The sequence below is a fragment of the Hippopotamus amphibius genome, chromosome 2 (genome assembly GCF_030028045.1).
Source record: "Hippopotamus amphibius kiboko isolate mHipAmp2 chromosome 2, mHipAmp2.hap2, whole genome shotgun sequence".
NCBI lineage: Eukaryota > Metazoa > Chordata > Mammalia > Artiodactyla > Hippopotamidae > Hippopotamus > Hippopotamus amphibius.
The window spans coordinates 65,222,277-65,235,128 of NC_080187.1; the positions used below are offsets into that span (position 1 = coordinate 65,222,277).

The window sequence follows — 12,852 nt, forward strand, 5'->3', positions numbered from 1 at the left end:
TTTAGGAATTTACGGGGGCACTGTTATTTTCTAGGGTAATTCTACCATAAGCATTTACATACTCAAAACAATAAAAAAATTATAAACTACTTTCCTTTTATTTACCTTTTACATTATAGCTAGGGCATATGTTGATTTAAATACCATTTGCATAGGTAGGATATATATATAAAACTTTCATTTCAAGAGGATTAATGGGCATTAAAGATATAATGTAAACAGAGAATCTGATAGGGCTGAGAGTCACTGCAGTATGATTAGTGACTTTAAGTATTTCCTTCCAAGATTTTGTTTCTCTGTAGATAGGTAGATGGATAGATAGATAGATAGATAGATAGATAGATAGATAGATAGATAGATGGTAGGTAGTTAGGCTTTTCTAAAAATGCATTTACAGTATATGTAGTTTTGTATATTATTATTATAAGTTCCACATTTTCACTAATGAAGATTGTTTCCTAGAATTCCTATATATTTTCTTCCTTCCTTGTGCCTGTTATACTAACCTCTAGAACCATGTAAAATACAATAGAAGAAATAGAAAGAATCCTACAAATTATGAGGATGGCTATTGAAAATCAACACCTTAAAAACATAATGAAATGAGCTTCAGTTAAGAAAACTACATTCAACAATAGTGCAGTACTCATATGTTTTCTTGTTCCTAAAGGCCTGTGTTATGACAGAGGCCAAATCATCTTCTGTGAAATGGACATTGCAAGGTATATTGGAGGTACCTGATAGAAATTTTGGTTTTCTTTTTAGTTAACAAACCCAAACCAAACCACTTAAAACTCCTAGTGCTGGTTTTTCAGGTCTACTCCCCACCCTCCATGCTCTGAAGAAAATTTCTTTGGTGCTGACATTCTGCTTCAACTGTGTTCTTGCTTTTCTTTTTTTCTTTCTTTCTTTCTTTCTTTCTTTCTTTCTTTCTTTCTTTCTTTCTTTCTTTCTTTCTTTCTTTCTTTCTTTCTTTCTTTCTTTCTCTCTCTCTCTCTCTCTCTCTCTCTCTCTCTCTCTTTCTTTCTTTCTTTCTTTCTTTCTTTCTTTCTTTTCTTTCCTTCTTTCTTTTCTTTCCTTCTTTCTTTCCTTCTTCCTTTCCTTCTTCCCTTCCTTCTTCCCTTCCTTCTTCCCTTCCTTCTTCCCTTCCTTCTTTCTTTCTTTCTTCCCTTCCTTCCTTCCTTCCTTCCTTCCTTCCTTTCTTTCTTGGTGCGTTGGGTCTTCATTACTGCTGGCAGGCTTTCTCTAGCTGCAGTGAGCGGGGGCTACTCTTTGTTGCGTTCCACAGGCTTCTCATAGTGATGGCTTCTCTTGCTGTGGAGCACAGGCTTTAGGCGCGTGGGTTTCAGTACTTGTGGTGCATGGGCTCAGTAGTTGCGGCTCGCAGGCTCTAGAGCGCAGGCTCAGTAGCTGTGGCACACGGGCTTAGTTGCTCCGAGGCCTGTGGGATCTTCCCCAGCCAGGGCTCGAACCTGTATCCCCTGCACTGACAAAGTGGATTCTTAACCTCTGCACCACCAGGGAAGCCTAGGTTTTTTCTTTACAATTTTCCAGATTCTTTCCTCAAATTCATGGTGAACTGATATACCTGTGGCCCCCTTGGTATCTTAAGACTCAGACATTTTTCTTTCTTCTCAGAGGAGACCTATGTGGGGATTCTCCTTAGCAATTCATTTCCTTACTGTTTCCAAAAGCAATGGCCTGGGGGTCAGGAGCTGTGGGTTCCAGCCCTCACTCAGACACTAACTGTCTGCAGAGTTTGGACAAGTGACACATCTTTTCTGGGCTTCCAGGTCTTTACCAGAAAAAAAGATATCTCCCAAGAACCTTCAAATTCTAAATTCTGTTTCTGTTCTAGACTAACTCTTGCTCTGCTCTTCTTGTAGAATCTTATTCTTTGTTTCCTTTTGTTCTTTTGTAAGGCGGTGTTAAACAATTTTCTGGGATCCCTACCTCTTTTTCATGCAGGATTTTCTCTCTTCCAGAGAGCTGTTCTTGTCTCCCTGCTAATTGCTGCTTCAAGGAAAGCAGTTTCGAGTCTGGAATGCTGTGGTTTGTAATGGTTACGAATTCAAGGTTGGGAATTGATCAGAAGTCTCTCTGTTCAAACTCTGCATCCAATATGCTCACTGCAAAATTTCCACGTCAATAAGCTGGAGGTGATGATCATTTCCTCTGGGCTTTTGTAAAAGTTAAAGGGGATGAGGCGGGCAAAATGCTTTGCATAGAGTAAGCTCTCCAAGTTTAGCCACTATTATTATTGAATGTTTAAACTGTTTTCTTTCCCATATGTTGGTTTTCTTTTTTTTAATTTTTGAGAAAGAAAATGTGTTGTACTTACCCATACTTTTACTCCTTCTATTGTTCTTTCTTCTTCCCTGATGTTCCAAGATTTTTTTCTTTTGTTATTTCCTGTCTGTTTAGAGAAGTTCCTTTAGCTGTTCTTTTACAGTAGCTCTGTGGGTGACAAATTCTGTTTTCCTTCATCAAAGAATGTCTCCATTTCCTCTTCATTCCTGGGGGATAATTTTGCTGAATACAGGATTTATAGTTGACAATCCTTTCCTTTCAGCACTTGAAAAATGTTATGTCATTTCCTTCTGGCTTCTGTGATTTCTGATGAGTCTGATGTCATTCAAATCATGTTTCCCCTGTAGGTAAGATGTTGTCTTTCATCGCTTTCAAGATTTTTTTTCTTTGTGTTCAGTTTTCAGGAGTTTAGTTATGTTTCTTCGTGTGGGTTTCTTTGGGTTTATCTTGTTCCAGATTCACTCAGCCTCTTGAATCTGTAGGTTTATACCTTTTCACAAATTTGGAAATTTTTCATTCATTCTTTCTGCCTAGCCCACTTTTCTTCTTCTGGGACTCTGATGACACAAATGTGAGACATTTCTTACAGTCCAGTGGGTCTCTGAGATGCTGTTCATTTTTTTCAGTGTATTTTTTCTCTGTTTAGATCGGGTAATTCCTGTTGTTCACGGATTCTTTCCTTGGTCTCTCCATTCTGCTATTGAGCCCATCCGTTGAGTTTTTAATTTCACATTCTGAATTTTTCAGTTCTAAAATTTCCATTTGATTTTTCTTGATATCTTCTGTTTCTTTGCTGAAACGTTCTATTTTTCATTTGTTTTAATTGTGTTTGTGATTGCTCTCTGAAGCAGTTACAATAGCTGCTTTAAAAAAAATTCTAGTCAGATAATTCTAACATCTGTGTCATCTTGATGTTGGCATTTGTGGATTGTTTTTATCTTACTCAAACTGAGATCTTCCTGGTTTTTGGTGTGATCAGTTTTTTTTTTTTAATTGAATCTTGGACATTTTTGGTTTTATATTATGAGACTCTGGATCATATTGAAATCTTCTGGTTTAGGTCTGTACTGACATTGCTTCAGCAGGGGGAGGAGGGGGTGCTTTTTCCTACCAGGTGAGCTAGAAGCCCAGGTTTTCCACTTGGCCTCCATTGGGGGGGTGCTGTTACTGCTGGATGGGGTAGGAGTTCTGGCTTCTCATAAGTCACTCTGGATTTTCAGGGCAAGAGTGCATCCTTACTGCTCCCCACAAGCAGTACTTGGAGGAGGAGGTCTCACTATCATTGCAGTAGGGTATAAGTCCTGACTCTTCACTAGGCTCCCTCTATCATCCATCATCCTGGGGAAGGAGGAGGGGAGAGTGTGGAAGGGGTGCTCTGGCACTGTCAGGTGGAAGTGGAAGTTCAGGTCTCTGCTGATATGGGGGGTGGGGTGGCTGGGATGAAAGTCCCAGCTCCTTGCTCAGTGTTCTTCAGTGTCAACCTGGCAGGGGGCTGGAGTCATTGTTAGAGCAGCCTCACCAGGGTGAAAGAGTCAGCTCCCCACTCAGACTTTGGAGGCAGGGGTGGCAATAGGACCATAGATTTTTTTGTTTTTTCTGAATTGTTTGCCTGGAGTAAAGCCATTATTATCTAAAGTTTTCTGTCTTGCTAGGTTGCCCCTTTTCTGGTCCTTTAGTTAGAGAGCAGGCTTTGTTAGGACTTTTTATGTCCTCACCCATTGGTGTTTCTGAATATCCAGCTTTTCCAGCAATAAGTCTGGGATATATGGGGCAAAAAGAAAACCCACGAAACTCGCCACTGGTTTCCTCAGGTCTCAAGGCCCAAAGCTGATCTTCTCACTATCTTTTGGAGTCTTCTTATATTTATTTTATGTATTATGTCCAGATTGCATATTTTAGTTGCATTTCAGGGAAAAGTACTTTCACACCATTTTTCTGGAAGCCTATTCTATATTGCATTTTAACCTAATTTGTATTTATATTTAAAGTGGCAAGAAAGACTTTGCCTCCTTTTAAAGGAATTTCAAGCATTACTGGAAGCAGGTGAAAAAAATTGTGACAAGGGATGGGCAGGAGGAGGAAGGACAAGAACGGGCCTGCTCTTCATACCTCCGAAGCCTCTGTTTCACCCTGTCTTTCACACCATTTCCATTCCTTTGGCACCTGAATTCAAGCGCTTTCTTTTCTTTACTGCCACTCAGAAGAAGCCCTGTCTTCCCTGGCATTCCCAGCACCTGTTATAGATTAGCGGCGACAAGCACCTTCCTCGACCTCGGCCCTAACACACAGCAGAAGGCAAACGGCCTCTTCACAGCAGCAGCCATTCTTCTTTAGCACAGTGCCTGGCAGAGAAGCTGGGAGAGGCTTCACTGCTGGGGCTTCACTCCCTGAAAGGGGGCGGTGGCAAAACCCATGTATGGAGCCTGTCGGCCTGGACATTCTAGAAATAAGATTGAGCCCTGCTCAAATGCACAAAGGGAACAATGCTGGCCCAGACAACCAAGCATTCTCTGTGCCCACCTCCTGGCTCAGACCACTTCACACGGAACTTCAAGTCTATGACTCTTGAGAGAAGTGGCACAGTTCAGGAGAGGCTGGAAGCCCGCTAGGCAGGGAGCAACCTTTGTGCTGAAAATGCAAATTGTTTTCCATTTAATGGACAATCTCCCCTTCAGGGGGCTGATGAAGTGAATTGTGAGACGAAGGTGCTTAATTCTTTAGCCATCCTTTGATAGATTCCCAGACTGCAAATGAGGGCTGGAGGTGGGGGTGGGGAATTTCCCATTAGAGAAAGAGAAGACTCCACAATATCACTGACCTCAAAATGGGACAGTTCTTATTTTTTTAAATTTTTAATCCTTTACTTTTCTACTTATTTTTGAAGTTTTAAAACAGACTTTATTTTTTCTTAGAGCAATTTTAGATTGACCACAAAATCTTGCAGAAGGTACAGCGTGTTCCCATATACCCCCTGTGCCCCACCCATACCCCAGAGTGGGAAGTTTGCTATCATCAGTGAACACACGGGAGTGGCGTCATCACCCAGAGTCCATAGTTTACCTTGGGGTTCACTCTTCTTGGTGGTTTGTTTTTCAGAGGAAAAGTGTGATACAGGCACAGCTGAAGGTGTGTTTCTCTTAGGGATCCTGCTTCTCCCCTTCTTCTCCTTTGCTCAGTCTTGTCTAAATGAAGCTTTCTTTATCTAGGGTCAGTCAAAATTGACACAAAAGTCTTTGAGAGATTTCCTGTGGCTTATTTCCTTTCCCCAGCCAAACCATCAGTGAATAAACTTCTTTGTACATCGTTTGAAAATATACAAGGAAATCAACTATTTAGAGGAACGACAGATGCAGAGTATCACTGCTAATTAATTGTATATATGTCTAGATATTGACTGACTGTCTTTTTACAAAGTGAAACCTCATTATATAATTCCAGGCCAGGGGTGGAACTTGTCCTAATACTTTATGGCTGAAGATCAGCTGTTAGACTGAATGTAAAGTATTTAAAATACTTCAGCATGCATCACATGATACGCATGTGAGTCAGTTTTTTAAACAGCTTCTTGAGATATAATTTATGTACCATAAAATTCACCTGTTTTAAATGCATGGTACGGTGATTTTTAGTAAATTAACCAAGGTGTTCACTATCATCACCGTCCAGTTTTAGCACATTTCCATCATCCTAGTAAGATCCTAATGAGATCACTCACAACCGGTCATAGTTAATCCCCCATTCCCATCCCTAGTCCTAGGCTGCCACTAATCTTTTTTGAACACTTCATACAAATGCCACCATGCAATATGTAGTCTTTTGTGTCTGACATCATTTAGCACAGTATTTTTGAGGTTCGTCCATGTCGTAGCATGTCAGTGGTTCTTTCATTTTTATTGCAGAATAATAGTCCCTCGTATGGATATACCACAATTTGTTTGTTCATTTACTAGCTGATGAATGTTTGAGTTGTTCCCATTTTTTGGCTATATAATATGCTGCTCTGAACATTCTTATGTGCTTTTTAGCATGGACATATGTTTCCATTCCTCTTGGGTAGCTTACCTAGGAATGGAATCACTGGGTCGTATGATAAACTTACATTTAAGGTTGGTGAGTCTCAGTCCACATTTCTGCAGTGGTTGGTTAACAGTAGAAGTTAACATCCAAAGGTGGTGTGTGCTGCATTTCCTCTACTTGCCCCTTGGGATTCACCCTCTGCCCTTCTTCACCCTGCTCTCTGCCCCAGGAGGCTGACCTGCACCAAGGGCCTCAGTTGGCTTCTGGTTTCATCCGGGTTTAGTGAGGGTTGCAGGACACTGGCAACAGGTAAGAGGGAGAGAAGAATGTGATGTTGGGTTCCTTTCTGCTCTTTCCCTGTGGGTCACAGCTCTGTCGGGCAGCCCTCTCCTCCCTCTAGTTCTGGTAACCATTCATCCCCCAACCCTTTCAGTTTCACAGGTGACAACAGCTCTGCCGTTATTAGCTCCAAAATATTGTGGGTTCTCTACACACTGCTCACACTTGGTAAATCATCCTTTTATTAAATTGTCTTCTAGTTACCCAATTTGAGTGTGCTGTTTTTGCCAAGACCTTGGCTAAATCCAGGTTTTAGTTAATTTTTAAGGATGCCAAATCAGAGTTCATCAACATCTGTGCTTTAGCTAACTTGATATTCATTTAGAGGGTTTACCCCTTAGCATAAGAGATGTTATAAATAATTTTCCTGAGGAAGTGCCTTCCAAGATATGTAGATTAGCTAGAAATATTGTACAGGCACTTCTGCCCTCCTATGAACCGGTGTAATATCTGTGAGCATGGTAGAATGGTGTTCTTGGCCTTGAATTGATTTGGCCCCATGTCCTGCCAATAGTGGAGGATTCTGTCACCTGACCCTGTTAGAAGTCTGATTGCCCCCTGCCCCCAGAACATTATCATATCTACCTGGGAGGAGCCTTCACAGAGTGCCTAAGAGACAGAGAGCTGGGACTCCACTGAGCTACAGGTTCATGACTGTCTTGATGCCAGCTTACTAATAAATGTTTCTGTTGGTAGGATTTGGTCTGAGGCTTGTTTGCATTTTGTAACACACCATCTGCTGGCTGGTTGTTGGGAAGGAGATCTATAGCCAGAATCTACTTCTAATTACTGGAGACAACAAGGAAATCCAATGATCATGAACAACCAAATAGGCTTAGGTCAGAGAAAGACATCATATTTAATGCCTCCCAGTGTTCCATCCATCCAGGGTTCTGGTCAGCTCTGCCTAGTCCTTAGGGAGCATGTGCAGCTGCTCTGGTCTGTACAAACAGCAACCCAACTGGCCCCAAGCAGCGCCAGCCCCTCTGGCCTCCCAGCTTGCCTCAGCCCCAGCTAAGCCCCCTACAGCATTTACTCACTCCACATACATCCCCAATTCTCTTTTAAAGCACTGTTACCTAATTTTCCTGTATTTATTTAGCTTCCTTTAACTTTTTAAAAAAATTAAACTTTTAATTTTGAGATAATTATAGATTCATACGCAGTTGTAAGAAAGAATGCAGAGAAATCCCATGTACCCTTTACCCAATCTTACAGAGCTATTGTACAACATCACACCCAGGATATCGACATGGATGCAGTCAAGATAGAGAACATTTCCATCACCACAAGGATCCTTTGTGTAGCCATTTGATAAACACCTCCACCGCCTCCTACCTTTCTGTTTTTCTTCCTTTCTCCTTCCTTCCCTCCCTTCCTTCCTTCTTTCTTTCATTTTTGCTTCTTTGAAGTATAGTTGTTTTACAGTGTTGTGTTAATTTCTGCCCTACAGCATAACATTTCAGTTATATATATATATATATATATATATATATATATAATTTTTATATTCTTTTGCATTGTGGTTTACACGATACTGAATATAGTTCCCTGTGCTATACAGTAAGACCTTATTTTTAACCATTCTATATATAATAGTTTGCTTCTGCTAACCACAAATGCCCAGTCCTTTCCTCCTCCACCTCCTCTCCCCCTTGGCAACCACAAATCTGTTCTCTATGTCTCTTACTTCCTTTTTAACCCCTGGCAGACACTAATCTGGTCCCTATTCTATAACATGGTCATGTTAATCATGTTATACAAATAGAATCATGCATTTTGTAAACTTTTTGGATTGATTTTTTTTCCCACCCAGCACAATTCTCTGGAGATCCATCCAAGGTGTGTGAATACCTTGTTCCTTTTCAGTGCTGAGTAGAAGTCCATGGTATGCAGGTTCCATAGTCTGTTTAACTATTCATCCATTGAAGGACATCTAGGTTGTTTTCAGTTTTTGGCCATACAAATAAAGCTTCTATAAACATTTGTATGTAAGTTTTGTGTGAATGTAAGACTCTATTTTTTCTGGAATAAAAGCTCAGCGGTGCATTTGTTGGCTGGTATGGTAGCTGCATGTTTAGTTTTTTAAGAAACTGATAAACTGTTTCCCAGATAGGTTGTACCATTCTCACCAACACTGTATGTGTGGTCAGTTTTCTCCGCATCCTCACTAGTATTTGGTGTTGCTATAACTTATTTTAGCCATCCTGAGAGCTGTGTAGTAATATCTCGTGATTTTAATTTGCACTTCCCTGATGGCCAATGATGTTTATGTATACATTTTTAATTCAAAGAAGTGTAAGGAAGAAAACAACAAAAAGGCCATCCTCTCTTGGCCCAGATAATTCCTGTTAAAGATAAAATAATACGGGCATGAAATTAGAAAACCCAAGCAGCACAGAAAGGCATACAAAGAGACATAAGGCCTCTCCTCACCCCTGCCCTTCCCTGGCCCTTCTCTGTAAAGGTCACCAGTGTTCACAATGCTTTGAGATTCCTTTTCAAAAAGGTGAAAGGAAAACCATGGCTATAGCCATGCTTACACGTTGACAGGTGGATGTTGATAGCACAGAGGAACTTCCGCATAACAATCCAGACACTTTCCTGACTGGCAGGTGGCTCTGTCCAGTTCCTTCTGTCTTGCTTCCTGTCTATCCTGTAAGCCTTTGAGCTACTCTTCGAGGTTGGAGTGGGGTCATAAGCATGCCTGTGTCCTGCAGCCCACTGACAGCACTCAGTCCTGTGGCCAGACTTAGGGCAAGAAAGGCCAGGGGTGTCATCTAGTCACATGCCCAGGGAGAAGGAGGGGGTGAGCGTTCCTGGCTCACTAGCAGTCTCCTAGCAGAATGCACACCTGTATGTTTAGTGTTTGCCCACAGGAGCACAAGTGGGATCCTGCTTCCCACAACCATAAGCCCTCTTCTAAATGTTGCTGTGTTCGTTTAATAATGTAGTATGGACTCTTGCCACAGCAAAGGCATGCAGATGGCCTTCATTTTTTTTAATGGTTTCAGGGTTATCCTATCCCGCGGGTGTACTACATCTCTTTTATTGGCCTCTGAGGGATGGGCATTAGGGTTGCTGTTTTGCTTTTGTATTTACAAATAATGTTTCAAGACACACCCTTGAAGATAAACTTACACATATGCAAGTATACAACCCTATCAGTAAGATTGCTGGCTCGATGGGGATGTGCATTTAAGTACTGGATACCGTTGCCAGATTGTCCTCTGTATGACTGAACCAATTTTAACCCACCTTATATTACTATAAATCTTAATATTTATATACGTGTGATATATTTAATATATATTTAAACATGATAAAATTTGCTTTTCCTCACTCTAATGTATATAAACATGCATTCTTGGCTATTAATGCCCACAGAATGCTAGAAGCAAAATATATGACTAAAGATTAGTTTAATTTCTCCATATCTGGGCAGTTGTAGTGGTACCCCCCAACATCTGGGCTGTGCAGATTCTACAGGCTTCAGTGTGGCAGACGAAGCAGTCAGGATGCATCTAAGACAGGGCTCCTGACACTCACAGCTAATGGCACGGGGTGCTCCTTGGATTAAAATCCCTTGGCTCAGCCCAACCCAAGAAAGACAACTGCTTTACTCCATTCTTGAATATTATCACACATTTACTGTCAATATATGATGGTGTCTTATGCCATTGCATCAAGGAAATTCTTCTTCCTGATGTCTAAAGTACTGTAGTCTAAATTACTCCAGATGCAGTCTAAGCTTATTCTCTTTCATCTTGCCTTAAATGAAAGCAGCAGCTTTTAATTATTTTTATGTTTCCTTGGATCCATTGCTTTGTTCCTGTGTGGCTTGTCTTCAACCCTATGATTTCTGATCCAGGCTTTGAATATCCTAAATTCATTGTAGTATGTCATGGCTCTCTGTGTGTGTGTGTGTGTGTGTGTGTGTTCCTGTGTGTGTGTGTGTGACACACAGAGAGAGAGAGAGAGAGAGAGAGAGGTATACCAAACAAGAGTGTATGTAATGTCTAAGTGTGGTTACAAAAAAAATTTAAAATGAGTACAATGTCCCTTAACACCAAACTTAAGAAATAGAGCATCACCAGTTTCCTTGAAGTTTGTCATATAGGCACATATGTCATGCCTTTGTGTTTCCCCTCCCTCACACCCATAGATGTAAGCACTATCATGAATGTTGTATTAATAATTTCCTTACTTTAAAAAAATTTCTGTTACACATGCATGTATCCCTCAACAATAGTTGGTTGCATCACTTGTTTTGAATTTAATGTAAATTGATTCATCTGTCTCCTGCAATCTGCTTCTTATTGATCAATATTGTGCCTTTGAAATTCATCCATGCTAATGTGTGTAGAACATGGTTCATTCATTTTCAGTATTGTATAGTATTCCATTATATAAATTGACCCAATTTAGTTATCTATAGTAATGTAATTCACAATGGCAACAGATAAATGTAGGATATTTGTGGCAGGAACAGCTAAGTGTCCCCCTGAATCTCTATTCTTCCATTGTATAAAGCTGTAGCTGGTAAGTGGCTATCCAGCCAGGGAATTTCCCAGACTCCCTTACTTCTAGCTGGGGCTCTGTGACATTTTTCCAATGAAATCAAGCAGAAATGATGTGTGTCATTTCTTGGTCTAGGTGGTTAAAGGAGGCAGTATGTCTTCTCCACCCTCTTTCCATCCTTGCACTGGCTGGATGTCAACAGCCAGGGCAGTCTTAGAAACCTAGTGTTGAAGGTGGCAATGCCTTTCTCAGCTGTGTATCCTGAAAGATGATGTGGAAAAGGATCTGTTATACAAGACAAAAACCAAACTTCATTGTGTGAAGCTGCTGAAATTTTGGAGTTATTTGTTATGGCAGCTTAAGTTATCCTAACTAATGCAAACTAACAAGACATGTCCAAGATTTATATGAAGAAATTTCTAAAAGTTTTAGAAGAATTGCATAAGATCTGAATAAATAGATAGCATATTATGGATGAGGTAACTGATTGCTGCAAAGATGTAACTTTCCCCTTAAATATCTCTAATTTAATGTAATACGTTAAAAATACAATTTTATCATTTACTTGGAAAATTAGACTAAGAAGATAACACAAGAACATTTTGAAAGAAAATAATAAATGGTAGGGACTTCCTCTATGAGACACCAGATATCAAAGCCTATTATAAGATTATCAGAAGTGGCACTGACACAGAAGTTAGCAAATAGGCCAGTGGAACAGAACAGATAGATCAGAGACAGACCCACGTACATGTAAGAATTTGGCACGTGACTAAGCATTTCAAATCAGAAAAAATGCACAAATAAAAAAATGTTGCCAAGACAATTAGCCACCTATTTTGAAAAAAACAATGCTAGATGATTTTAACCTCACACTGTTCTCGAAAATAAAAAACAACAAAAATAAACTGCAAAGGTTACAGGGAAAATGTGTTTATATCCTTGAAGTTAGGGAAAATCACAAAGGAAATTCTAAAAAAAATAAGAAAAATATTCACAAACTTGATAACATTAAATTAATATTATATAATGTATGGAAAGGGCACCATAAACAAAGGAGAAAATAGTTACTGCATATATAGTAGGCAAATAATTAATATCAAAAGTATATAAAAATAAAACTCCTTCAAATTTATAAGAAAATGACAACCGAACAGAATGGGCAACAGGTATATTCTGGTTATGTCCAGTCAAAACTGTAATTCAAAAAGATGCATGCATCCCTACATTCACAGAAGCATTATTCACAATAGCCAAGATATGGAAACAACCTAAATGTCCATCGACAGGTAAGTGGATAAAGAAGGTGTGGTACATGTATACAATGGACTACTACACCACAATCAAAAAAGAATGAAATAATGCCATTTGCAGCAACATGGATGCGACTAGAGTTGCAACATACTAAGTGAAGTAAGTCAGAAAAGACAAATATCATGCAATATCACTTGGATGTGGAACCTAAAATATGACACAATGAACCTATCTATGAAACAGAAACAGAATCACGGACATGGGGAACAGACTGGTAGTTGCCAAGGTGGAGGGGGTTAGGAGAGGGATGGATTGGGAGGTTGTGGTTAGCAGATGTAAGCTTTTATATACATAATGGACAAACAACAAAGTCCTACTGTATAGTACAGAGAACTACATTCAATCTTCTAT

General features: G+C 40.0%; 1 protein-coding gene across 1 annotated transcript in view; it reads left to right on the top strand.

Annotated features, from left to right (window-relative positions):
- HSD17B3 (hydroxysteroid 17-beta dehydrogenase 3) overlaps positions 1-12,852 on the top strand; it is a 42,080-nt gene that overhangs the window by 4,763 nt on the left and 24,465 nt on the right. The window lies entirely within an intron of this gene.